The sequence below is a fragment of the Lagopus muta genome, chromosome 6, assembly GCF_023343835.1.
Source record: "Lagopus muta isolate bLagMut1 chromosome 6, bLagMut1 primary, whole genome shotgun sequence".
Taxonomy (NCBI): Eukaryota; Metazoa; Chordata; class Aves; order Galliformes; family Phasianidae; genus Lagopus; species Lagopus muta.
In genome coordinates this window covers 39,367,219-39,393,062 of record NC_064438.1, presented here as the reverse complement: position 1 = coordinate 39,393,062, position 25,844 = coordinate 39,367,219, and the positions used below count along the sequence as shown (strand labels likewise).

The 25,844-nt window shown below is 45.5% G+C and overlaps 1 protein-coding gene across 15 annotated transcripts in view; it reads right to left on the bottom strand.

The window, feature by feature from the left end:
* The window catches only part of NRXN3 (neurexin 3), a 945,174-nt gene extending 920,619 nt beyond the window's left edge, over nucleotides 1-24,555 (bottom strand). For 14 of the 15 annotated variants that reach the window (XR_007377978.1, XR_007377979.1, XM_048950079.1 and 11 more), the window contains exon 1: nucleotides 24,345-24,555. The gene's annotated coding sequence lies outside the window, so the exon portion shown is untranslated. The remainder of the gene's footprint in view (nucleotides 1-24,344) is intronic. The other variant, XM_048950083.1, reaches the window with a different exon arrangement.
* Nucleotides 24,556-25,844: the final 1,289 nt, after the last annotated feature.

Here is a 25,844-nt window from a genome sequence, read left to right as displayed (position 1 = left end):
CCCAGTTCAGCGCTGCCTCCTGGCTCTCCCCTGTCCCTCTCCATGCTGAGCTGACTGGACTCTTGTGCAGCTGCCAGTGGGGTCAGTGCATAGAGTTAGGTGTTACATGTATACTTCATACATCAGAAAGCTCCCTTTTGTGCTTTTAATTCATTCTGTTCACTTTGAAACTCTATCTATAGTCCTTCACCCTTCCTTCTTCCTTACTTCCACTTCCCTATATCTTTTTCCCTCAGCCAAAGCTTGGTAATTTTCTTCACGTTTCTCTCTTGGTCTTAAAACTTCCCATTTCTTTCCCATTCTCCACCTACTTCCTCTGGCTAATTTTGTTACCAGACTCTGCTTTAAGTGCCAGCCATGTCTTCCAGTACTTCCACAACTGTATCATTTGTTAGACTCCTTAAATTTTCTCCAGTTTCTTGTTTGGAGTTCTAACACTGCCAGTTCTCAATCACACAAACACCAAATCTGCTTCAAAAAGTGCTCTCCTTCACTAAGAATTGAATGTTCCTATAGGAAGCAATCACCATTTTCACAGGGGTGCATCATGATGCATCAGCGTTAAGAGGGTGGCTTACTAAGAACTGATTAGAAGAGATGAGCAATGCTTTGATAATCAAGGCTGAATCCACTTGAAGTTAAGACAAAGGTTTGGGCTGTCAGTTCTTCTCCTTAGAAACTTAAGAGAAAAAAAAAAAAAGACTCATCTGAGATACTTAGGCCATGGACAACACTAACCAGAGCTATCAAGAAATTCCAAGGCAAGAGAAGTCAAATCAGCTATCTGCAGCAACCATTTACCTCTTCAGGGTCCAAACTCTACACAGTCAACAAGCAACTGCATAAGGCAACTTTCTAGCAACCTAAGGAAGCTAAAAGCTTCCTTAGGTTAGTAATACAGCATTCAGAGCACCACAATTTTCACCTGGAAAATAAGAGAAAGAGAGTAGCATCTGTTCAGTAGGCTGAATGAAGTGGTACACCTGGGACAAAGATACAGACAATTCCCAAGTAGTGAGATGGGATACAGCCTTTCAAAGTTTAAGGCAGGACCCTCTCTGACAAAGTTGTTTGCAGTGACCTGTTGCTCCCTCACAGCACAGTAAGGTTGCTAGTAGCATCACTGCATTACTGCTGTTTACTCCTTGACATGACATGCTGCCCAGCCAGACACAAACGTGGGTGTGCGGGTGGCACAGGAGAATGAACATGCAGGCAGCTGTGATTGAAAACTCTGAAAGTCTAAGGTCTCTGCAAACACCCAAGTTAAAAGCAGAGGTAGCCTCCTGGATCGATTATGCATGCACGCCACTGAAAATACAGGCAGCTAAAGTGCCAGAGCCCTGCTGGATAATTTATAGGCTGTTGTTAGTATTCACAGAGTGGTGGGCAGAGTTCAAAGGAACAAGGTAGAGAATAGAAGTTTGAGCCTTATGAAAACACTGTCACAGCCAGCACGAGCTTCTGCTCCGTAAGGGGCACTGCTTGTGCTAGGTACAGGCAGAAGCCAGCAGACATCAGCATAGCAAGAGCTGAGAAGTGCCATCCTGGCACAGGCGCAGAGCAGCCAGGCAGAGTGTACAACCAGAAAGCACTAATGTGCAAACTGTGAGTGTCTGAGCACGTAGCTGCTTTGCTTTTTGGAGAGTACAGGTCAGCTGTGTGGCAAACAGCCTGTGACTCTTCTTTCCCCACAATCTTTCCTTACTATACCTTTGATTCTCCTACCTGCTACACCTTGTGTTTCGGGGGCTACTTCTGCCATAAACACCAAGCAGGGAATAACTGAGGACCTTCAAATGTCTTTCTTACTTAAGGGTTTCACCAGGATTTGAAGTCAGAACTTCAGAGGAAAAAAATAATCACCCTAAGCCACTTAAAACATGAGCTCTGTTCAGGTGAGCTCAAGTTTTTCAGTTTCACCACTGCCTGAGCCTCTTAGCCATTAAGTTAACAGAGAGAAAGACAAGAAGACAGTGAGGTCACCACTTTACCAAGCTCCGTGTCTGCTCACTTTTGAGATTACACACAACACCAACAGCATTAGCATAAGTACTGGGTTGTTGCCTTCAGCAAAATGAAAAGCAAAACCTCCCTCGCCTGACTTCTCCCTCTGCAAGGCTCCTGTAAAACCAGAGGTTGCAGGCAGACATACAGGAGCACTCTGCATGCTTGTCATGGTTCTATGTTTTTTGTTTTTGTTTTTGGTTTTGGTTTTTTTTTTGTTTTTGGGTTTCAGTATTCCACATCAAAACATCATGTAGTGTACGGGGCATTGAAGTGTCACTGCCCCAATTCCAAGTACCTATCCCTGTACATTACAGAAGTCACGGGATCTGGCCCTTCCGGGTGGGGGGGGCGCTCTCTTGCTGCCTTGCAGTGGGTGCTGGAGGGTGCTTTCCTAGCCGTTCCAAGCTTTTCAGGTTTGAATCGGTCCCGGGAACTCTCTCTCTCTCATCTTGTCTGATTTATTAATCTCAATTGCAATTAAATTGTATCTATTGTGTTATCTTGTATTCCAATATTATAGTAAAATAAGTTTTCCTCCATAGATTGTTGCCGCTGTTCTTTTCCTCCCTTCCTTCCTTCCCATTTTTGTGGGACTGGGGTAGGGGGGGGGGGAGGGCAGAGGCCTGTCGCCCCTGTCACGGACATAGATTGATCTGGTCAAATCCGTGACAGATTTTTGGCGCCCAACGTGGGGCTCGACTGCTTTTTAGCTTTTTGAACGAATCTCTTTTTCTCTCTGCTCTTAGAGAGCTTCGTTAGGGAGCATTATCAGTAGTTCAGGTTTCTGTGCTGGAAAACCTGACCTTGAAAGATTAGGCGTACTGCCAGTGTTCTGGGATATTTGTAAACTTTGAGCACTGCTTAGTCTGTGTAGTGCCTTTTTTCCTTTTTTTTCCCCTCCTCTTGTTAGCTTCAATTCATTAACCCTTTTTTAGCAAGCACCAGCGATGAACCCACTCGTTATCGTGGGGGTGCTGGGTAAAGGATTTAAAGCAATGGTGTTAGTCACAACCTACTGGCCAATAATCCATCTCACACTTACGTGTTGTGGAATTGCATTCATATATAACTACCTAAGGGCACTGATGGAGACACCTATGTTTTACCTATTTGCAATGTGGTATGATTTGAACTTTGACATCTACATCCCAGAAGGAATGGCTAATTTCTCAAACAACTACATCCCAGAAGGAATGGCTAATTTCACAAACAACTACATCCCAAATGGAATAGCTAATTTTACAAACAACACGATGTTCAGACCAGTCTCCAGGTTTTCTTCTCGGTTTGTCAAATGTTTTTCGAATCTTGAATTAATACTCATGTTGGTGTGCATGTCATTAAGTTCTCTGATTGTATTCATAATTGTGAATAATAAGAGGAAGGAGTCTCTTCCGAAACCAGAGAATGATGACTGGCAGGGAATATGGAGAGGTTTAGGAAAGGTCTTAGAAGCATGGGGACCCGCAGTGTCATGGGATTTTATTCTTGAACACCTGTGGGATCCTGAGAAACTAAGCCAGTATTTGAGTCAGGGACTATGTGGCTTACATAAATCTAAGGAGGTACAACTTATTTGGGGTTTGGCTTGTGCTTACCGTGCCCTATATAATACCATTCGGGAGAGAGAGAGTTTCCGAGCTGAGGTTCAAGCCAAAGGGGAAAATCCCCAAGTCAAATCTAATCAATCACAGGAGACACCAGTAACAATACCGGTTGCTCCTGTGGAGGGCAAGAAATGGAAACGAGTGTCTTCGCGTCTTGAACGAAAAAGAGAAGAAGAGGAGGAGGAGGAGGAAGATCCAGGCGAGGGGCCCTCCTCAGAACCACCACCATCGCGAAAGGCAAAAGCGAAAACTAAGAGACATGCAGAAGAGAGTGATGAAGAGGAAGTCTCTATTACTACTCGCCGGCCTCTAAAGATGACTGAAATCCAAGGTTCAAGAAAGGAGTTCACACGGCGCCTGAATGAAAGTATTGTTTCCTGGTTGGTTCGCTGTTGGGACAGTGGGGCCCATAGCTTGTCTCTGGATGGTAATGAAGCTCGCCAACTAGGTGCCATTGCCAGGAATCCAGCTATTGATAGAGGAATTAGTCGATGTTCAGATGAGGCTGCCTCCCTCTGGGAACGAGTGTTAATAGCCGTGAAGGAAAAGTATCCCTTCAAAAATGGCTTGAAGATTGCAATGAAAAAATGGGATACAGTTGAAAAGGGTATCCAGTATTTGAGGGAAATAGGCGTGGTGGAAATGTTGTATGACCCTGACTTTGTTCCTAACCAACCACACCAAAACCGCGACCCTGAAAAGGTGAGGACAACACCTGAGATGGCAGAAAATTGTGACAACAGCACCAGACAAATATGCTGCTACACTAACATCAGCGTGTGACAGATACCAGGAACAACAGAGAACACCCTTAATTTATGAATTCATTGTTACGCTCCAAAACTACGAACAATTGCTGTCCCCAATTCATTCTGCCGTTGCTGCAATATCAAGAATGACGGAGCAAGTGTCTCAACTGATTAACCGTGACAAACCTGTAACAGTATCAGAGACGCTGGATGAAGATCAGGATAATCAAATAAGTCTAGCGAAGGAGGTGAAGGAGATGATGAAATTTTGGCGAGCCCACCTAACTAAAGACGATGAACCTTCCTTCTTCCGTGCACGATCAAAAATCTCAGCTGTTAGAGGCAGACGCTCTCCGGCTCAAGTAAGGAATAATACACCGCGAATTACCTTATGGTATTACCTACGTGACCATGGAGAAGACATGGGGAAGTGGCACGGTCAACCTACTCCTGTACTACGAGCCCGGGTGAAAGAATTACAAGGCAGATCTACCACCAGTGCAGTTGCTCCAGTTACCACAGGTAATGAATAGAGGGGCCCTGCCCTCAGTCAGGGGGGGGAAAGGGATAATAGAGTATATTGGACTGTGTGGATTCGATGGCCTGGCACATCAGAACCACTGAAATATAAGGCCCTGGTGGACACTGGTGCACAGTGCACTCTGATGCCCTCGAGTCATGAAGGGACAGAATCAATCCATATTTCTGGAGTGACCGGGGGCTCTCAAGAATTGACTGTGTTGGAGGCCGAGATAAGCCTCACTGGTAAGGACTGGCAAAAACATCCTATTGTGACGGGCCCAGGGGCTCCATGTATACTAGGTATTGATTATCTCAGAAGGGGGCATTTCAAGGATCCTAAGGGGTATCGATGGGCCTTTGGAATAGCTGCTGTGGACACAGACAACATTAAGCAGCTGTCTGTTTTGCCTGGCCTGTCAGAAGATCCATCTGTTGTGGGGCTGCTGCGAGTAAAAGAGCAACAGGTACCAATTGCTACAAAAGTGGTGCACAGGCGTCAGTACCGCACCAACAGGGATTCTTTGCTCCCCATTCATAAGTTAATTCGTCAACTAGAGAGCCAGGGAGTGATCAGCAAAACTCACTCGCCTTTTAACAGCCCCATATGGCCAGTGCGTAAAGCCAGTGGAGAATGGAGGCTGACGGTGGACTACCGTGGCCTGAATGAAGTCACACCTCCACTGAGTGCTGCTGTGCCGGACATGTTAGAACTCCAGTATGAACTGGAGTCAAAAGCGGCCAAATGGTATGCCACCATTGACATTGCTAACGCCTTCTTTTCCATCCCTTTGGCCAAAGAATGTAAGCCACAGTTTGCTTTCACATGGAGGGGCATTCAGTATACCTGGAACCGTTTGCCCCAGGGGTGGAAACACAGCCCGACCATTTGCCATGGGTTGATTCAAACTGTATTGGAACAGGGCAGCGCTCCTGAGCACCTGCAGTACATTGATGACATCATTGTGTGGGGCGATACAGCACAAGAAGTCTTCACAAAAGGAGAGAGGATGATCCAAATTCTTCTGAGTGCTGGTTTTGCTATTAAGCGAAACAAAGTGAAAGGACCTGCCCAGGAGATTCAGTTCCTAGGTATAAAGTGGCAAGATGGCCGTCGTCACATTCCGACAGACGTGATCGACAAAATCACTGCTATGTCTCCACCCACTAGCAAAAGAGAGACACAATCTTTTCTGGGTGCAGTGGGCTTTTGGAGAATGCATGTTCCAAACTACAGCCTCATTGTAAGCCCCCTTTATTATGTGACGCGAATGAGAAATGAGTTTACATGGGGCCCTGAGCAGCAGCAGGCTTTTGAACAGATTAAACAGGAGATAGCCCGTGCCGTGGCCCTAGGACCAGTACGAACAGGACAGGGTATAAAGAACATCCTCTATACCGCTGCTGGAGAGAACGGTCCCACTTGGAGTTTGTGGCAAAGAGCCTCAGGAGAGACCCGAGGCCGACCCCTGGGATTCTGGAGTCGGGCATACAGAGGGTCTGAAGAGCACTACACTCCAACTGAGAAGGAGATCTTAGCCGCTTATGAGGGGGTTCGGCCTGCTTCCGAAGTAGTCGGTACTGAAACACAGCTCCTTCTGGCACCTCGACTGCCAGTGCTGAACTGGATGTTTAAAGGAAAGGTTCCCTCCACCCATCATGCTACTGATGCCACTTGGAGTAAGTGGATTGCACTGATTACACAACGAGCACGGATGGGGAACCTCAGCCGTCCAGGAATCCTAGAAGTCATCATGGACTGGCCTGAAGGTAAAAAGTTTGGAACACCACCAGGAGAAGAAGTATCACGTGCTAAAGAAGCCCCACCACACAATGAACTACCAGAGAATGAAAAGAAATATGCCCTGTTCACAGATGGATCGTGTCGTATTGTGGGAAAGCATCGCAGATGGAAATCTGCTGTGTGGAGCCCCACACGACAAGTTGCAGAGGCCACTGAAGGGAAAGGCGAATCAAGCCAATTTGCAGAGGTAAAGGCTGTCCAACTGGCCTTAGATGTCGCTGAACGGGAGAGGTGGCCAATGCTCTATCTTTACACTGACTCATGGATGGTAGCAAATGCCTTATGGGGGTGGTTACAGCAGTGGGAGCAAAATAACTGGCAAAGAAGGGGTAAACCTATTTGGGCTGCTGAACTGTGGAAAGACATTGCTGCCCGAACAAAGACTATGGTTGTAAAGGTGCGCCATGTAGATGCTCATGTGCCCAAGAGTCGGGCTACTGAAGAACAGCAAAATAACCATCAGGTAGACCGAGCTGCCAGAATTGAGGTGGCTCAAATAGACCTGGACTGGCAGAACAAGGGTGAATTATTTCTGGCTCGGTGGGCCCATGAGACCTCAGGTCATCAAGGGAGAGATGCAACATACAAATGGGCTAGAGACCGAGGGGTGGACTTAACTATGGATGCCATTGCACAGGTTATTCATAACTGTGAAACATGTGCCATCATCAAACAAGCCAAGAGGATGAAACCTCTGTGGGAGGAAGGGCGATGGCAAAAGTACAAATATGGGGAGGCATGGCAGGTTGATTATATCACCTTGCCACGATCTCGCAATGGTAAGCATTATGTGCTTACTATGGTGGAGGCAACCACTGGGTGGCTTGAAACATATGCAGTACCCCATGCTACCGCCCGAAACACCATACTGGGTCTCGAGAAACAAGTCCTGTGGCGACATGGCACCCCAGAAAGGATTGAGTCAGATAATGGGACTCATTTCAAAAATTCTCTTGTAAATACTTGGGCCAAAGATCATGGCATCGAGTGGATTTACCATATTCCCTATCATGCACCAGCCTCTGGTAAAATTGAACGATACAATGGATTGTTAAAAACGATGCTAAAAGCACTGGGTGGCGGAACATTTAAGCACTGGGAGAAGCATTTGGCAGAAGCCACCTGGTTAGTCAATACCAGAGGATCTATTAATCGTGATGGTCCTAATCAATCCAGTTCCCTACATACCGTAGAGGGAGATAAAGTCCCTGTTGTACATGTAAAGAACATGTTAGAAAAGGCAGTTTGGGTTCTTCCAGCTTCTGGAAAGGGCAAACCTCTCCGTGGTACAGTTTTTGCCCAGGGACCAGGATCCACTTGGTGGGTAATGCAGAAGAATGGGGATGTCCAGTGTGTACCACAAGGAAACTTGATGCCGGGGGAGTGCAGTTACTAATTCTATGTATATGTATATAGCCATGTGTGCATTTTAATCATTTTTTGTTTGTTTGTATATATATATATATATATTTTTTAAGCATGATGTAACGATGTAGAATAAGGGGTGGAATGTCATGGTTCTATGTTTTTTGTTTTTGTTTTTGTTTTTGTTTTTTTGTTTTTGGGTTTCAGTATTCCACATCAAAACATCATGTAGTGTACGGGGCATTAAAGTGTCACTGCCCCAATTCCAAGTACCTATCCCTGTACATTACAGAAGTCACGGGATCTGGCCCTTCCGGGTGGGGGGGGTGCTCTCTTGCTGCCTTGCAGTGGATGCTGGAGGGTGCTTTCCTAGCCGTTCCAAGCTTTTCAGGTTTGAATCGGTCCCGGGAACTCTCTCTCTCTCATCTTGTCTGATTTATTAATCTCAATTGCAATTAAATTGTATCTATTGTGTTATCTTGTATTCCAATATTATAGTAAAATAAGTTTTCCTCCATAGATTGTTGCCGCTGTTCTTTTCCTCCCTTCCTTCCTTCCCATTTTTGTGGGACTGGGGTAGGGGGGGGGGGGGAGGGCAGAGGCCTGTCGCCCCTGTCACGGACATAGATTGATCTGGTCAAATCCGTGACAATGCTATTACTATTTGCCATCAACTTCCTAGCACAGTAAAAGGAGTACAAGAAAAGGCATCATGCAGACAGATAAAAGAAGGGATATAGCCAATTTTATACCAGCACCTGTACATCCAGGTACATCCACCTTTAAATTCCACTCTCACATCACCTCTCCACAGCACCTAGCATATTCATCTTCAGCATTACACATTTCCCAAGAGTCTTGTCTGAAGGTACATGTAATTACCTGATCTGTAAACTTTTCTAAATGAAGCTCCCTAGCCTTTGCAACGTGCATCTGAACTGAGAAGTATCTCACACTGTGCTGCTTCAGAGACACCAACAGCTTATAATGAAAACCTTTTATTCTACATTTGGACAGCACCAAGCAAAATACAATCCTAGTGTATGAGCCAGGATTATGGCAGTATAATTAAATAACAGTCAGTTAAACTAGTCTCCACTCCATACAAGTTCAAATACAACATTTCTTTCTTTTTTTTTTTTAATCTCTGTAGAGTCTGGAGGACTAGAATATTGACAGAGGGGTGTTCTTTTAATCAATTTTTAATTAATTATTTTATTTTTTAAACAAACAAGCTGCATCTTTATTCTCTTGAGCACTGGCATGGATTTTCAGTGTAGTGTCAGCCAAACTATTAAATGCAGTACGTAACTTGATTAGCTCAGTTTCTACACATGTGGTGGTCATTGGGGTCTTGGCAACTAATCTATAAAAGGTCCACAGCAATATTTCAGGTAGATATTCAACAGAAATGTTATTAAAAGTCAGAGGATAGACATACATGTTGAACAGCACGGAATTTTGAAGAGTGGCAGCATCTGCTAATAAGTTTGACAACCATTAACTTGCAGAACAGTTTGGGATAGAATCTCAAATCAATCCTAAGATGAAGAGCACACAGAATGTGATTAAATAAATCAGCCCATTGTTTATGATTTTCAACAAAGAGGATTTAAACTCCTACTGAATTTGAGACCCATTTTAGAGATAAGAGAGCAATTTGCTCTTGTCACAAAACAACTCCATCTCAGAACAAAATAAAAGTTTCTGCCTCCCATCCCCTCCATTTGATTGTTTACCTCTGGCAGTACAGAGTGGAAGCTTCAGAAAAGAAAAAAAATAAGAAAAAAAAAAAGAAAAAAATAATAATAGCTGCATTTAAATGCATGAAAAAAGTCTGGACAGGGTCTGGAATAAAAAAAAGATGGTTGGGTGGAGCTATAAAACAGACAGAAAAGACTTGTGTGGAAATAGAGAGATTTAATGTGTTTAACATGCAGAGAGACAAAAATTACAAAGAACAACCACATCTGAAATGACATATAAATCAGTTTACAAACAGAACCATTTTCCCAGTACAGTTATGGTGACAGAATAATCACTGGAGAGCTCTAAGAAATCATTCGCTGAGCACTTACATGGGATAATCTAGCAAGGGGACCCAGGAGACCTGGTTGATCTTCAAGAACAACCTCCTCAAAGCATAAGAACATCAGAATCGATGTGCAGGAAGCCAAGTGGGTGTGGAAAGAAGCAGGTGGCTGAATGGAAAACTCCTGATGGAGCTCAAGCATAAAAGGAAGAAAATGGAAGATGAAAGCAAGGCTGGGCTCTCCAGAAGTAGAATGAAACTCTGCCTCAAAACAACAGGATGAAAACTAGGAAAGCTTGAAATAGCATGAAAATTCACAAAATGTGAAAGGTGGCAAGAGGGGCTTTGAAATGCACCCTTGCAGCAAGACTACACAAACTACAGGCCTAGAGCTGAACGGGACAAGATACTATAGCCAGAAAGGGCACAGAAAATACTTAGGTCCTCAATGCGTAGGTCTTTACTTGTGATATCTGTTCTCAGCCTACCTGTTCCACATGCCACTGGAATTATCCAGGGGACAGAAACAATACCTGCAACAGAGGAAGACTGACTTATGAACTGCTGAAGAAAACAGAGCTTACTCAGTACCCGGGGACCAGACAACATGTCCCAGCCAGAGCAAAGGATGCATGAACAGCTGGTGTCCTTCTCTGCCTTGTTTGAGAGGTCACAGTGAATGAAGGAGTCTCCTGATGACTGAAAAAGGTTAATATCACACCTCTACTCATGAAGGGAGAGAAGGATTCAGGAAATTTCAGACAGGTCAGCCTAACATCAGTCCCTGGAAAGACTGCAGCAAATCCTCCTAGAACGAGGCACAGGAATAGCCAAAATACAACTGGGAACAACCAGCAAGAGTCTATCTAGGGAAAACTCAGGCTGATTGCCTTATGTGATGAGATGACTGGCTTGGTGAAGAAACAGCTTTTGAAGCAGCTTCCAACAGCATATTAGTAAACTATATAGAGATGGCTGGAATCAGATGAGCATACTGCAAAGCACATGGAAAAATGACCAGACCATTGAGCTCAAAGGCTAGTGGTCAGCAGTACAACACACTAATGGTAGTCCATTAGTAATGATGTTCCTCAGGGGTTCTTTGCTGGACTTCTCTATTTCATCAGTGTCGTCTTTGTACTGTACTGTGCTGCATATGTGGAAATAATCCCACACTATGACATGCTGTGTGTGCTCTTGCCAACATAGTTCAGTATATAATTAGTTTTTACAATGCAAGAATCAACATGATGGGTAGGGGCTGGAGCATGATAGGCAAAAAGGCTGGGAGAGATGTGTTCATTCAGCTCAAAATAATATCAATATTTGGTCCCCATTCTCTCCATAGCTGTGAAACCTCACTATTCTCTAAGGGAGCATAAGAGACAAACTGAAACATGTAGACATGTTTTAAGAACCAAAGGCACAGAGTTTTTAATTTCTTGTTTCCAAAGGTACATAGAAGTCTACAGGAGAGCCAGGAACCAAATACTCCAACTCTCTTTTCCGTAAGAGCTTGCCCCATGAACGTATTCTAGCACTAATGGTCCCATAATTTTGCAATTTGTCTGTATTGGAGGGTTCTTGCCAATCAATTCACCCACGGAAAGTTAAATAAAACTCAAATGGACAGTTAAAATTGTATTGAAGTTTTACATGACATAAAACATGCAGCTACACAGCAAGCTGAAGTGGAAAGGAATTAGGGATTCCAACACAGTTAACATAGTAAACTCACTTGTAACACGTCTCATGTTAGCATACTATGCGATGACAAGACATTACACAGTAAAGGACAAAGAGCATCACAGCGCTACACAGTTACTCAACTTAACGTTCATTAAAATTATTAATATTATTAATAGTCATTTAAAATTCAAAAAGAACATAAACTCCCCTCAAAGTTACCCATTGTCTATCCTACATTTTGTGACCCTTGCAGAACCACTCTAAACAAGATATACAAATGCAGCCACTGGAAGGGGCAGAGCTCCTACAGCCAAGCAAGCCCAAGGTCCCCAGGCAGTGCAATACAGCCTCACAACCGGAAATGCCACCCTCTGTACAAACAGTTCAGAGCTCTCCATGTTTTTGGGCAGCCTTGCACTCTCTAATGTACAGTGCCAAAGATATAACCTATATGTATAACGTCATATGAATGGCATTAGATGTTTTTTGCATTACCTTGGTAGCACTTTGGCCAACAACCCTCTTGCTATGTGCCACTTACTTTGCATACTCATCCTGCTGACAACCTGAGACTTTTTTCTCGGCATCCTTCTGAACACTCAGCATCAACATCATAATTACTGTCTCATTTTCTTTTGTAACAAAATATATATATATACAACTACCTCCTTTCTTTTAAAACCTGCACTGGTCAGTTCACTGATAGATCAGTATGTCTCCCTACCTTAGGGATTAGAAGGATGATGGGAAGTTTTGGGACAGAAAACTTCATCAAGTAAGAAGTAAGCTGTTTAAATACAACAGATGGGAGATGCACAGACACAAACTCTGAAGCAAGGGCCGCAGCTTGAATTATTATTGTAATCCTTTGCCACATGCCTACAGAAAACTTGACAACAGCTAAGCTGTCAACATGCTATCATACCACCCATCCTGCTGACCAATCTTTGTTTTTCTGTACTCCCCCAGTTATCTGTGTCCATCTGTTGTCTCTTGTCTCATTATTAGCTTGCTAGCTCTTTGGGGCAGGGAACATTTTTTGCCCTGTGTTTGATTCTGGACTGTGTAGGTTCTACCACAATAGGCAGGGATAATAATAACAAAAATAATTAGACTGTCTCTCACTAACTCCTTGGATTTGAATGTTTCCCTCCTAACTTCACAGCAGGGTTCACAAACAATTATTACTTCATGCAATATGGAGCATCATAAACAAATAACTATACCCCAGCCTATCTCTGACCATTTCATCAGTCACCCCCCTTCAGGCCTGCATGTGCTGAGCAATCCATTTGCTTCAAATGGTGAGCGTGTGTGTGAACTCAGCTCCAGAGGAAAATATTGGCCTTGTAGTGTAGCAGAACTAATGCCCTGGATATAACCCTTGGATAGATTTTCCCTGGACAGAACAACCTTCCTACATACAAACTGTTGCCTCCTACTATTATGTGTCAAGCCTGACTCATTTCTACTGCCAAGAAGTAGAGGATAATTTCTTCGTCCTCCACTCTGAAAAATGGCAAGAACCTGCAGTTACAACTTTATTTAAAGGCAGAAAGAGGTTTTATCATGAACTTCAAACACACACAAGCGGTCAATCCCAAACCCACACTACTTTGCTTTAGGTAACTGGAAGAACAGTTCATTCCACAGATGAAAATCCTTTGCCTTTGTTCAATGTATTTCATGGAAGAGCACAGAAAAATCATTTTTCAGAAACGACAACACACTATAAAAACCTGCAGTGGATTTTAACAGGTACAAAGAGAGGTGGAGGTCTTCTTTTCCATCTCCAAATCATTTCTCAAAATCTTCCCAGCACAAGTTAGTGAACGGCTGGGAGAAGAACCTCTAATGTCTCCAATTTTTATTTAGGAGAACATGGAAAGCTGGACAAGTCCTCTGCTCTTTATCCACAGGAACAGAAGGACTTCGTGCTGGATGCATATGTGACTCTACCAAAAGCTACAAGTTTGCTCAGGCCTTTTTGGGACACAATATAAAACTGATTATGCCAGGGACACAGCAGGTGCTGCAGGGGCATTGCAGAGGGAGGGTTACACCCAGGTCCTGCCTCCGACACTCCCACCACAATAGAAAGCAACTTTCAGGGAGCCTAGAAGGAGCTGAAACCAGACTCTGGGGGTTCGGGCAGTCCATTCCTCTCCTGAATAGGTTAAAATTTATAACAAAACAAACTAGATAAAATCTGGCAGCTCTACGTCCCACCTGCTCTTCAAGCTTCCTGTGATGGAGGCACCACAGCCTCTCTCAGAAGTTATTTTCATGCTCAACTATCCAGTCACAAAGCTTTTCTTAGTATCCATCTCCACATCTTACTTGTCACAAATTAAGCTCATTACTCTCATCCCATTCCCATTTGACACAGAGAACAATTAATCACTGTCTCTTTTAAAACAAGCTTTCAAATACTGGAAGACTTTTCATGTCCTTTGTCAGTCTTCTCATCTGTAGACTAAACTAACTGAATTCTGTGATCTTCCTCTCACAGGTGACACTTGCTGCTCTGGGCACCTTCTCCTCATCTCCTTCCACCATTTCTGGGTTTGCTGCTCATGCTGGACACAGTGTTTGGCTGTCGCTTCAGCTGTGACTGCTAGAGTAGAAAAACTACCGCCTGTGTGCTACACGTGACATTTCTGTTAAATATACCCTGAAATGAGATTTGCTTTTTTGCAATGTCACCACACTGTTGACTCACATTCTGTCTCTGACTCACTGTAGTGCCTCCCAGATCCTTTTCTGCAGTACTGTTGCCTGGCTTGTTATTCCCCATTTTGCATGTAGGCATTTGATTTCACCTTCCCAAGCACAGTACTTTTCATTTGTCTTCAATTAATTTCTTCTTACTGAATTCAGACTGTTTTCCAGTTTATCAGGTATATGACCAATGCTGTGCCAAGATCAACTTCCTGCTTCATGTTACACGTGGGCAAACAGACAGCGAGAAAGAACTGTGTTCATACAAACTTCTCAAAGGAGTTATTAAGAGAGTTATTGTCTTATAAAAAGCCTATCAATTTGTCACTCCCTTTTCACTCTGCAGTTCTATGTGATACACCATGGTCTTAGTGAGCAAGCAGCAGCTCACTGAAGCCTTATATGATACATTTATTCAATAAAATTATAATCCACTGTCAGAAAAGGATTGGATATTCCAAGCACCACATCACTCTGCCCAAGTGGGAACCAAACAGAGCTGCTAGCAATGTATCAGTGTTTTAACTAGGTCATATGAACTAATAAGAAGGACAAAGGAAATACTAAAAAATAAATTAATTAATTAAAATATGCATTTTGGTCCACTGTTGTTAGATACACTGTCAAATATGTATTTGATTAATGACTTGTATGAAAATACATAGGGGATCAATTTGTTTCCTTGTATTTTCCCACAAAGCCCTTTGGCTCCCAGAGATGTAGCCGGTATTCTAAATGTATCTGCATGAAATTCTGTTGTATCGAGCCCTCTTTCAAAGCTAGCCAGACAAACCAGCATATTTTGATTCTAGAGCTTCCACACAGGCATATGGAGTTCTGCAAGAAGGCAGATCCCACCACAGAATTCCTACGTTCCCCTTTTCAGTGCTGTATCTAAAGCTTTTTTCAGTAGTGCCCTGTAACAGGACAAGAGTCAGTCGGTACAAACTGGAACACAGGAGGTTCTGTCTGAATGTAATGAAACTCCATTCCGTGAGTTAGCTGAACACTGGAAAAAGTTGCCAAGAGTGTTTGTGTGCTCTCACTCCTTGAAGATATTCAAAAGCTATATAGCCTTGGTCACCTGCTTTAGATTACCCGGTTTAAAAGTGGCATTGGACAAGATAACCTCCAGAGATCTCTCCTAGCTTCCATCATTCTTTGGGTTTCACCAGTCATCAACAAGTCAAATATTTTCCTGAAAAATAGTTTTTCTGTGGCTTAAATCTGTTGCACATACTACAGTGGAAACTCCTGTAGTCTGATATTGAGGGATGGTGCAGAAAGAAATTGCAGCCAACAAGAGTTCCTTCTTAGGACAATTCTGCCATTTTGATTATTGCATAAACTGACAAAGATCTTTGCAAGAACACTTTAATTCAGACTTCTGCTATGCTCAGAAAGGTCAGACAGGTTATTCCCTCCTTTCCATTATTTCCCAGAACTGGTGAAGACAGAAAGTTCAGTAGTCAAAATAATTCAAACTGTTTAATGCAATACGAATGTATTGCTCAGATCAGCTGAAAGGTTTATTCCAGACAAGATCTCAGACTAAAGCAAGGACTCATCTTCCTTACGACACCCTAGCACAAGGAAAAACGAAAGGAGTGCAGCATGTCCATCCACTAGCTCTTCCAGCCTAAATGGAAGAGAGTTCAACCAAGTAAAGGAGGAAGATATCATAATCTTGTCTCACCTTCCCCTGCTCCGAAGACCAGAAGAGAAAATATTAAATACACACATCGCAATTTTATACCTGTGTTCATCAATTGATTTATCTACATGCAGAAAATGAACATCAGTTGAACTGCTGTATATCTGGAAGTAATGAGAGCAAGCACACCAGTATGACCGTTCCTTTAACTTGCACCACAGCTTAATTTACCCAGAGATACAACAGTAACTACAGAAGTAAAAAAACTAGAGAGTGTCAAACTGATCACAAAGCTTCTTGAGTGATAATATTCCTTGAAAAATCTCTCCTCAACTTTGTGCTTTTGATAGAAATGCAGCCCCTCTATCACTTCCCTCCATGGTCATGAAGACAGCTGACAGAAGGTCCTTCCACACATCCCTTACCAGATCCCATTCCTCCTTGCTCCATTTAGTTTCTGCAGTTCAAGCAGATTCCTCTCTTCTCCTGAAATCAATGTTTAATTAACACATTATTGGGGGAAAAAAAAAAAAGAAAAAAGGGCTGTAACAGCAGACTGAAATGAAGCCAGCACCCTCCCTGCTCTGCAGATGCAGCCAGTCCCATCAAACAGTAACCCTGCTGGAGAGCTCCTCTTCTCTCAGCTGCCAGCAAACATCATCCTTTTCCTTGGTTACTTTCCTTTGCATCCCCATGGGACTCTTCCCCTCCTCAGAGGTGGTACACAAGAACAGAAAATACAGGCTCATATTGCAGAAAGCAGAGGGAGAGAGCAGCAAGTGCATTCTGGGTAGCCTTACACTATGGCCAGTGCCTCACCTTTAACCCTGCCATCCCTGGTGGAGCAGCACACGATTCCCCTGATGCCCTTCCCCTCACTCAACACAGTAATAGGAGATGTACAGTTGATACAGGACAGTAAGCCTTGCCATGAGCTCTCAGGGTCAAATTCACCAACAGATTCTGGGACTACACACAGTTACACATACCCAAAGGCAGCAGAAAGACTACTGGCAGCTTCAAAAGATTTACATCATGCCTCCCCCCTCACCTCCTCCCAACTTCATCAATTATTATTCTAGCCCATTCTTTGGCTCTCATCCGGCTGCTGGGAGGTACTTGGATGTAGGGGATGCTGCAGCATTGTCAAGGGCATTGCCTGGCAGGCTTTGGGCACCTTTCCTGCTGAGTACCCAGGCACCCTCATGGCAGGGTTGGTACAGCAGGCAAGATACAAGAGTATCAATGAACTCCAGGGTTGCCCTGCCCTAGTTTAAAAGAGACATTGGGATCTTTGAAAAAGGCTACTATCCCAGCACTGCCATTCCCAGGATTCAAAGCTTCTGGTGTTAATTAGTTCCTGTGATGTGATGGATGACAAGTGGCAGGGCCGGGAATGACACAGGCAGATTGTGAACAAAATAAGCCATCCCTCACCATCAAGGGCAAAGGAAAGGAATCTGGAAAGGACAGGAGCTAAGCACACCGCTGAGAGATGACAGGTATGCTGACAGATGCCCCCTCATGCCTGACATCCCCTTCTGATCACCCCAAATAACTCCTGCTGCCAGCAGACAAGAAACAGGCAGGGGAACATGCCTGGGGAGAACTTGGGCACAGGGATATGAAAGATAAGGGGAAAGCTCTGAGAATTGGGGAAGCAAGGAAGATGAAGGACTAACACCCCCTGTGGTAAGGGGCTACATTTCAAGACAGACCTGAGTTCCTGACAGCTGCAGGCACACCTCCAGCACCCTCTGCAAAACCTCAGTGCAATGTCTGCAGCAGCCGGGGTCCCAAGAGGCTGCACGCTTTAGTGGGCTCTGCCAAACCGTCTGCATGGTGTGCTTTTTCCAGCTGCTGTCCACAGAGCTTAAGCTGAGCCTTTTTCTGTGAATGACAACAAGAGGCACTGCATCCCCACCTTCCCTTAAGAAAACACAGGATCTTCCAATACCATTGGCATTTTCCCAATATGAGTTCAAGTTCAACTGCCAAACTTCTCAAGCATAATGCTAAGAAGATACCAAGTTTAATTTCTAATAGATTTCAGTAAAACCATACTGAGTATGAGTTAGCCAGGCCTGTGTCCAGTTCTGGGCTCCCCAGTACAAAAAAGACAGGGATCTCTTGGAAAGAGTCCAGCGGAGGGCTACAAAGATGGTGAAGGGCCTGGAGCATCTCTCCTATGAAGAAAGGCTGAGCGAACTGGGTCTGTTTAGCCCTGAGAAAAGAAGACTGAGAGGGGACCTGATCCACGTCTATAAATACCTAAGGTGTGGGAGGCAGAGTGGCAAGGCCAGACTGTTTTCAGTGGTGTGTGCAGATGGACAAGGGGAAATGGCCAGAAACTGCAGCATAGGAAGTTCCACACGAATGTGCGCAAGAACTTCTTTTCGGTGAGGGTGACGGAGCACTGGAACAGGCTGCCCAGGGAGGTGGTGGAGTCTCCTTCTCTGGAGATGTTCAAGACCTGCCTGGATGCCTACCTGTGCGACCTGCTGTAGGGAACCTGCTTTGGCAGGGGGGTTGGACTCGATCTCTGGAGGTCCCTTCCAACCCCTACGATTCTGTAATTCTGTGAAATACAGAGTACTAAAGGTGCTCTGTCCACAACAAGAAAAGTGGGAGAACTTTTACTATGCTGCCTTCTTACAGACCTGTCTTGTTCTGGCTGCTTGGATTGACAGCAAGAGTTCAAAACACCATCTTTGATGCTCCAAGTCCTTTATACATTTGAATTGTCTTAGTCTATGTCTATGCAAGGAGAAACCAGAGGAAAGAAAAAGCAAATTACCTGTCTCAAGATTATATAGTATGCTGGTTTCAAGAATGCAATAATCCCACTAGCACCTTGTTTCAAAAATGCTAGTCTTCTCTCCGTTTGTTGTATGAATTAAGAGCTGACTTTGCTAGATTGACAGATTCTGCTATTAACTGAAAGAGAAGGATGGAAGAGAAAGACAGCTGATAAAAGCTCCCCAAGTCTAACCAAAATTTGGGTGATTTCTGGCTCCAGTACATTGGCAACAGCCACAAAATAAAATTTGCCTCCTTATTCTGCCGCTGGGGGCAGGGCACGTCTCTTGAATCATAGTCAAAGGTCATTATTTATCCTTGTTTTGGTCATCATGAAGCTCCTGACTCACTCATTTTGTTCTCAGCCATACCACTATGTGTCCTCATCCTTGATACAGCACATCCCCTGCATGCCCAGAGACAGGAGAAGGCAAAGGAAAACTTATCAAGGGAGTAAAACACAAGCTGCTTCTCTTAAGACAAACTGGAGCACTGGATGAAGACAGGGAAGATAAAAGCAAGAAATTCAGTAGATCCAGTGAAATACCACTGCTGCTACACCAAGAAAGGGATAGAATTTTCCTTGTCAGGAATGTACTAGACAAGAGCCAGACCTTGTGTATTTTGAAGGTATCCTTTAGGGTGATACTTTGAATCCAGTCCTAATGCAGAGAGAAAAAGAGCTGGCTGATACAGTGGTAACTGGCTCCAAAGAGGCGAAAAGTAAGGAAGTCACCTACCCATTTCCTTTTTGCTCTTAAAATCTACCATTATTACCACCACAAATTACCTCTGGCACCACTGCTCACCCTCTCCAGTGCTCTGCTAGAATTGAATTCTTCTCTCATATCTAGGGTGCAGATCACTCAGGATCAGGAGTTCCTTCCACTGCTAAGTGAAGTTTACCCTGCACCACCAGCTGTGCAAGCTCAAACACTGATAGAGAACCACAGTCTACAAAACTCACTTTGCAGTCATCGAGATTTACCTACTGTAATGCTTTTTTCCAATTCTCCCTATCCCTGCTAACAAATAGTAAATACCTGAGAGAGTGGGAAACAGAGGAACCACAAGACCAGGGCTCACCCTTGCCCAACAGGGTAGCAAGGCAGCAGTCCCGCGTGGATACTGTTCAGCCAGCCACTCCTTCATCTTTCTACAGGAGCCATGCTCAGCCCACAGTACACAGGCACCACAACATGGATTCTGAAGGGGCTGAGGAAAGAACAAAGCAGGGAGAGACCAAAAGCAGCTCCTGCTGAGGCTGGGCAGCTGAGGGGGAGTGGCAGAATCAGGCATCTCTTTGGTGTCACCCACCACAACAGCTGTAACACGCACACCCTACCCCATTGTCCTGACCCTGGCTTACAATTACACCTGAAGGTCAGATAGAAGGGATTAAAGCAGAATGCAAACAATTGCCCTGAATACACCTAGTTGTTGGGCTTTTGCTGACGGTTCATGAAGTGGAAAGATCCGGACTATGCCCATGAGCAGGCACAGTCACATGCAGGAGATGAGAAGCAGTGGCTGGTAGAGCCCTGAGAGCCTTTTTCCTTTGGTCACCCTCTGCTGAGGTTGCAAGCAGACCACAACCCAGTGGGGAAGGTCTCCACACCCAAGGAGAAAGGTGCCACGCAGGTCTGCAAGCCTCACTCCCCACCCTGTGCATCAAAGGCTTGCTGGGCCCTTCCTCTTGCTCCTGCTGTGGGAAGGAAGGAAAGAAGGAAGGAAAAAAGGGATTAATGTCTTCCTTTCTTCTTCCCACCCTTTTCCCTTGTTCCACGCAAACCCAAAAAGCCACGTCCCTCCTGAACATCCTATAACAGAAACATAAGCAGCTTCCCCTCCTTTCAATTCACCACCCTCCATCAGGGACTGCACAGAAATGGCGATGTTCCCATATCGTCTGGATCAACAGCACGGACGAGCTCAAGGAGGACAAGGGAGGCTGGCATGGGAGGACAAGGCAGGAGGCTTTGTTTGGTGCTGGTTCCACCCCCTCTTTCCATTGCAATGCCCTCCAGCTCGGACACGTGAGGAGGCGGTGGGAAGGGAGGGGGCCAGGGGTGCCTATGAATTTTGTTCCCCCCGTCAAGGGGACAGTTCACTCCCCCAAGCACGCCTGGCTCTGCTAGAGCTCCCTGGAGTAACCTTTATTCCAGTGTGTCGCAAGCATGTATTTCACGGATGGTTACACTGAATCATTATCACCAGACGTTCATTTGACCAAAATAATGTTATTAGCATCGTCAGGTCCATTCCCCCTTATCTCTCCCTCCCTCCCCAGTATATACGTGCTGCCTCTAAGCCCCGGGTCCCTTCCATCCACTTAGGGCACACCCCTCCCCGGCACAAAATCTCATGATGTGTGACACAATGTCCTGGAAAAGAGAGCGGCGAGATGGGCAGGCGGAATGGATGGACGTGCCTTTGGCATTTAATGTGCTTCCAACCCTCTGCCAATGTTTATCAGCCATACACACACGCACACAAAGACATGCACGCAAAAAATCAGAATTAAATCACAGCCCATCCTAGGTACGTGACCACAGGCACCTGAGCGTGTGCACGTGTGCCCGAGCTGTGGTCACGGTCCTGTCGGTCGCCCAAATCCGTGTGGCATGAAGCAAAGGTCATCGTGCCACTGTTGTGATGCACTAAAAACCACCGCAGAGCCATCAGGATGTAACACAGAATTTTCTCGTCAAGGGACAAGAAACCTTGAGAGGGGTGGAGGCTGGGAGGAGGAAAGCGGGCGTGCAGATGGGGGGATGGAGGGAAATGGCAGAAAATGGGGAGGAAAATGAAGAATACAAAGCTCCACTTCGCTAATCCAAGATAGACAATCCATCCCTTCCCCCTCTCTATGCCCTCCCTCCCCCCGAAATGTTGGTGCAGATGGATTTCTGTATCTCGGTTTTGCAGCAGTGGGTCTAATGACTCCTATACCAAACCCCCTCGCTATCATAACCCCTCCCACTATTTTTTTTTTAGACTGGTCTGAAGAATAATGTGTTTTTAGAGATAATGGGTTTTATAAAAAGAAAGAAAAAGGGATGCAACGCAGACATTATGTGAGTAGGCTGCTCCCCGCATCACCCCCATCTTCTCCCAACCGCATATCCCGATTTCTCCCCCTCCCATCTTTCTCCAGCCTTCCCCATCAGCTCCCCCAAGGAAAGGAAAAAAACCCACAACGCGATCTGGGTAGCCGATCTCAAAATCCTAAGCACTAATCCGCTTGAATTTGTTCTTCCCCTTATATAAGCAGCAGCACGTCAACATGTTCACTGGAAAGGCAGCGTAAAATGAGGCCAGGCTACAGCCATGGAACGGGGCTGATATCGGCAGATATCATGTCTATCGAGAAGCCGTTCCCACCAGGACGACGAAAGCAAGCGTTGGGCTATCAGTCCCTTCTCTTCGTTTATTTATTTATTTATTTCTCAATGCTTGTTCTTGTTTTATTTCATTTCATTTTGGTTTCACTCTACTTCATTTTCTAAAGGACAAAAGTGAAATAAATAATTAAAAGGCAGAGACATACCCTACCGGAAGGTGCCCGAATGCTCCAGAAAGAGAATCCTCACCTCCTAACTTCTTTTCCTCTTTCCTTTTTATTTTTCTATTTTTTCTTAACAAATTTACACAGTCCTGTTGCTCCCGTTATCCCCTAATATCCAACAACCCCATCTACTACACCCTGCTCCCAAAAACCAGACACTTTCTTAGAGAGAGACAAACGTTTAGGAAACTGACAAAGACCGAAAAAGAAACCGATAGAAAAATGGAAAATGAGCTCTACAATAGTCGAGTTTGTTCAACGGATAAAAGCACGCCCGGTTCAAAATCAACAGCAATAATCTCTGCGACATCCTTTCCCCAAAACAAGATTCACCCTCAGATAAACTTGCCCAACTTAACACTGATGACCATTTTAACTTAAACCAACGACAAACGTAACACCCTCCCAGCTCACGCTACGATTAATAACCGACTGTGTCACCCCGACAAACAAAACCCTTCGGGATGAATTTTCCCCTCACCTACCCAACATCTCTCTTAGACTTTTCGCAGCTTTAGGTAAGAGTTCGCCCCTTCAATAGCAGCCCCTCCAAAAATGCCATCAGCAGAGAGAGTGGTGAGCGGCCGCGTCAATGCCCGCCGCTTTGGGAGGGCTGCGTGCTCACTACAGAACAATTGCGTGCAGGAAAAAATACAGAAGGAACAATTAATATTTAGAAAAAATAAATAATTTTTCAAAGCTAGATTCAACGAAGCGTTGAACTGTTTGTCCACGGAAAGGTGGAAAGAGCTTGAAAAAGCAGAAGGTTGAAAGTACCCTTTTTAAAAACAATTTGGTGGTTTTAGCCCAGGTTTCTCCTCCCTGGTGCTTTGGTTTTTCTGCCACTGATCTCACACCTCATCTTTTTTATTGTTTTCTTTGAGATAGGGGAAAAAAAATGAGATTTTGTTTGTTTGTTTGTTTGAAAGAGAAAGATTTGTTTTAACAAAAGGAATCCCCGGAGAGACCTGCTCAAATATGTTACTTCCTAGCTACAAAGGACTGCAATTAAAATAAATTTAAAGAGTAAGCAAAAGGCAAGTCACCTGCAAAGCACCAGAGTCAGTGCCCTTAGGTAGGAGAATTACATCACTCCCTGACTGCACGATGTCCTCTTTTAAATTATAAAGCAGGTGATCTTTATTTATTTATTTATTTTTTTGCAGGAAAAAAAAAAATTGAAAGACAAAAATGAAAAAAGTGGGTATTCCACGTACATCTTGCACGAAGAAAGCATTGAACCAACCTTTAAGGTCACTCACTGCCTGAAAACCCACAGCAGCAGCTCACGGTGGAAGTTTTCAGGCAAGACGGCTACTAAATCATTAATACAAACAAATGGAAGGCGGGGAGGAAAGGCGCTACTGTAATAGATCCGAAGACTTGGAAGAAGAAAAAAATATTAAAGTAAAAAAAAATAAAACTTTCATCTTCAGCCTCTCTTCGTTCTTCATTAATAATTTTTCGGAAAAGAAATCCTTAAGCTTTAGTCAAACAAGAGGCTCTTTCTAAGCGTCTCACTGCCGTAATTCAGCGTAGCGCCTTCTTCTTTTTCGCGAGCCCCCCCTCTCCTCCCCCCCCCGTATTTCACTCCGAAGAGCCCCACAGCGAGAAGAGCGGTTACCCAAAAAGTCGGGCAGAGCAGCCCGGGCCGGAGTGTCCCGGGGCCGGGGGAGCCAGGCAGCGCCCAGCCCCGCCAGGGCGGCCAGGAAAGAAAGCCGCTCCCCGGCACTTCTCTTACGGGGGAACAGCGGGAACCTGCCCGCGGAGCTGCCGGCCGGGCAGCGCCCGCCGTGCCGAGCCGAGCCGCCCCCCGCCCCCTCTCACCTCCGCAGCCGGGCGGCCGCCGGCCGCCGCGCCAAGTCGCGGCTCGCCTCCGCTGCGGGGCAAGGGGCTCCAGCGTGGCCCCAGGCGCGGAGGCTCGGGGGTCCCGGGGAGGCTGGGGTGGGCTGGCCGCGCAGAGCCGAGCCGAGACGTGCGAACCGCGGGCGGCCGCGGGCGGAGCTGCGCAGGGCTGAGCGCGCCGCGGTGCCGGAGCAGCCCGAGCCCCGCGCACGCCGCCGCCGCCGCCGCCCCCTGCCGCCGCGCCCGGTCCGGCCCCGCCCGGCCCCGGCTTTTAAAGAGACCGCGGGTCCGCGCCCCGGCACGGCGCGGCTCCGGCAGAAGCCGTCGCTCCCTGCGCGTCCCGCGGCGGCGCGGACACCTCCTCCGGGACGGGGCTGCCGGCCGCCCTCCGCTCCCTGCGCTCCGGCGCCGCCGTTTCCGCGCCGACGAAGGCGGGGGATTTCCGTCCCCTCGGCCCCGGCGGGGGAACGAGACCTGTTCGCCGGCACGCGCAGAGCCGTCCCGGGGCAGGAGGTAAGGCGCTTCTCGGCTGCTTACTTCCTTGATACTCCCTAGAATCCTTGAAGTTCAACCCCTAAGCATTTTTCTTCTAGCTCGGGGTTCTTCCAAAGCTCCTCGATATTTCATACTCATTTATGTGCTGCCCCGTGCCCAGTTCATTTAACCGGCCTCCGAATTACCCTATTAATGCTCTCAAACTCTTTACCCATTCATCCACTGCTAAAGCAGAAAAAAGGGCACCGTCTGACACCACGGACAGGAAGGGTCTGAATTACCCAAAGACTGTACATATATCAGTTGATTGCTGTTTCATCATTAACACTTAGCATAGTAAACAAGCTCATTCAGAGTACCTTCTGTAGGGAGCATCTTTGGGAAGTTTCTGAGTGCATTACTGCACTGAAAGTCCATCTCAAAGAAGCGCACAGGAGCACCAGGCATACAAAAAGCACACATAAGCCAAAGTCGAAGTCCCTGCATTTGGGCCCTTCTCTCAAGCCCCCGGGATTTTGTAATGTTTGTGAGGGATGCTTGTTCTGCAAAGCGAGACACTTGGAATTTCATTTTCCCGTAGTGCAGGCTGTAAAGCTGCCTTTCATTCTCTTTCACATCACTACATAACGGTTTTTGCCCTTCAATACTTTGAATAGCAGACAGCCTACTCACAGCACATGGTAAATAATATATAATTATTTTGGACAAAGGTATGCATCACTTTGTCCACTATCAAAATGAAGCGGTGCCTGAGGTGTGCAATAGCAACACAGAAACACTAGAATTCATGCTTTCAAGTAGCATTAGGAGTCCCCAGGGAAGTTCTTCCAGAAAACACAGTCCACCACAGCTCCCAACAAATTCAGATACATGCACAGAGAGGCTAATGGGACCTATATCAGGGAAGTGGCAATGGCCCAGCAGAGAAGCATCTTCCAGACTTAAAATCAGATTCCCTAGAGAAAGAATTTATCCCATTATGTCTGC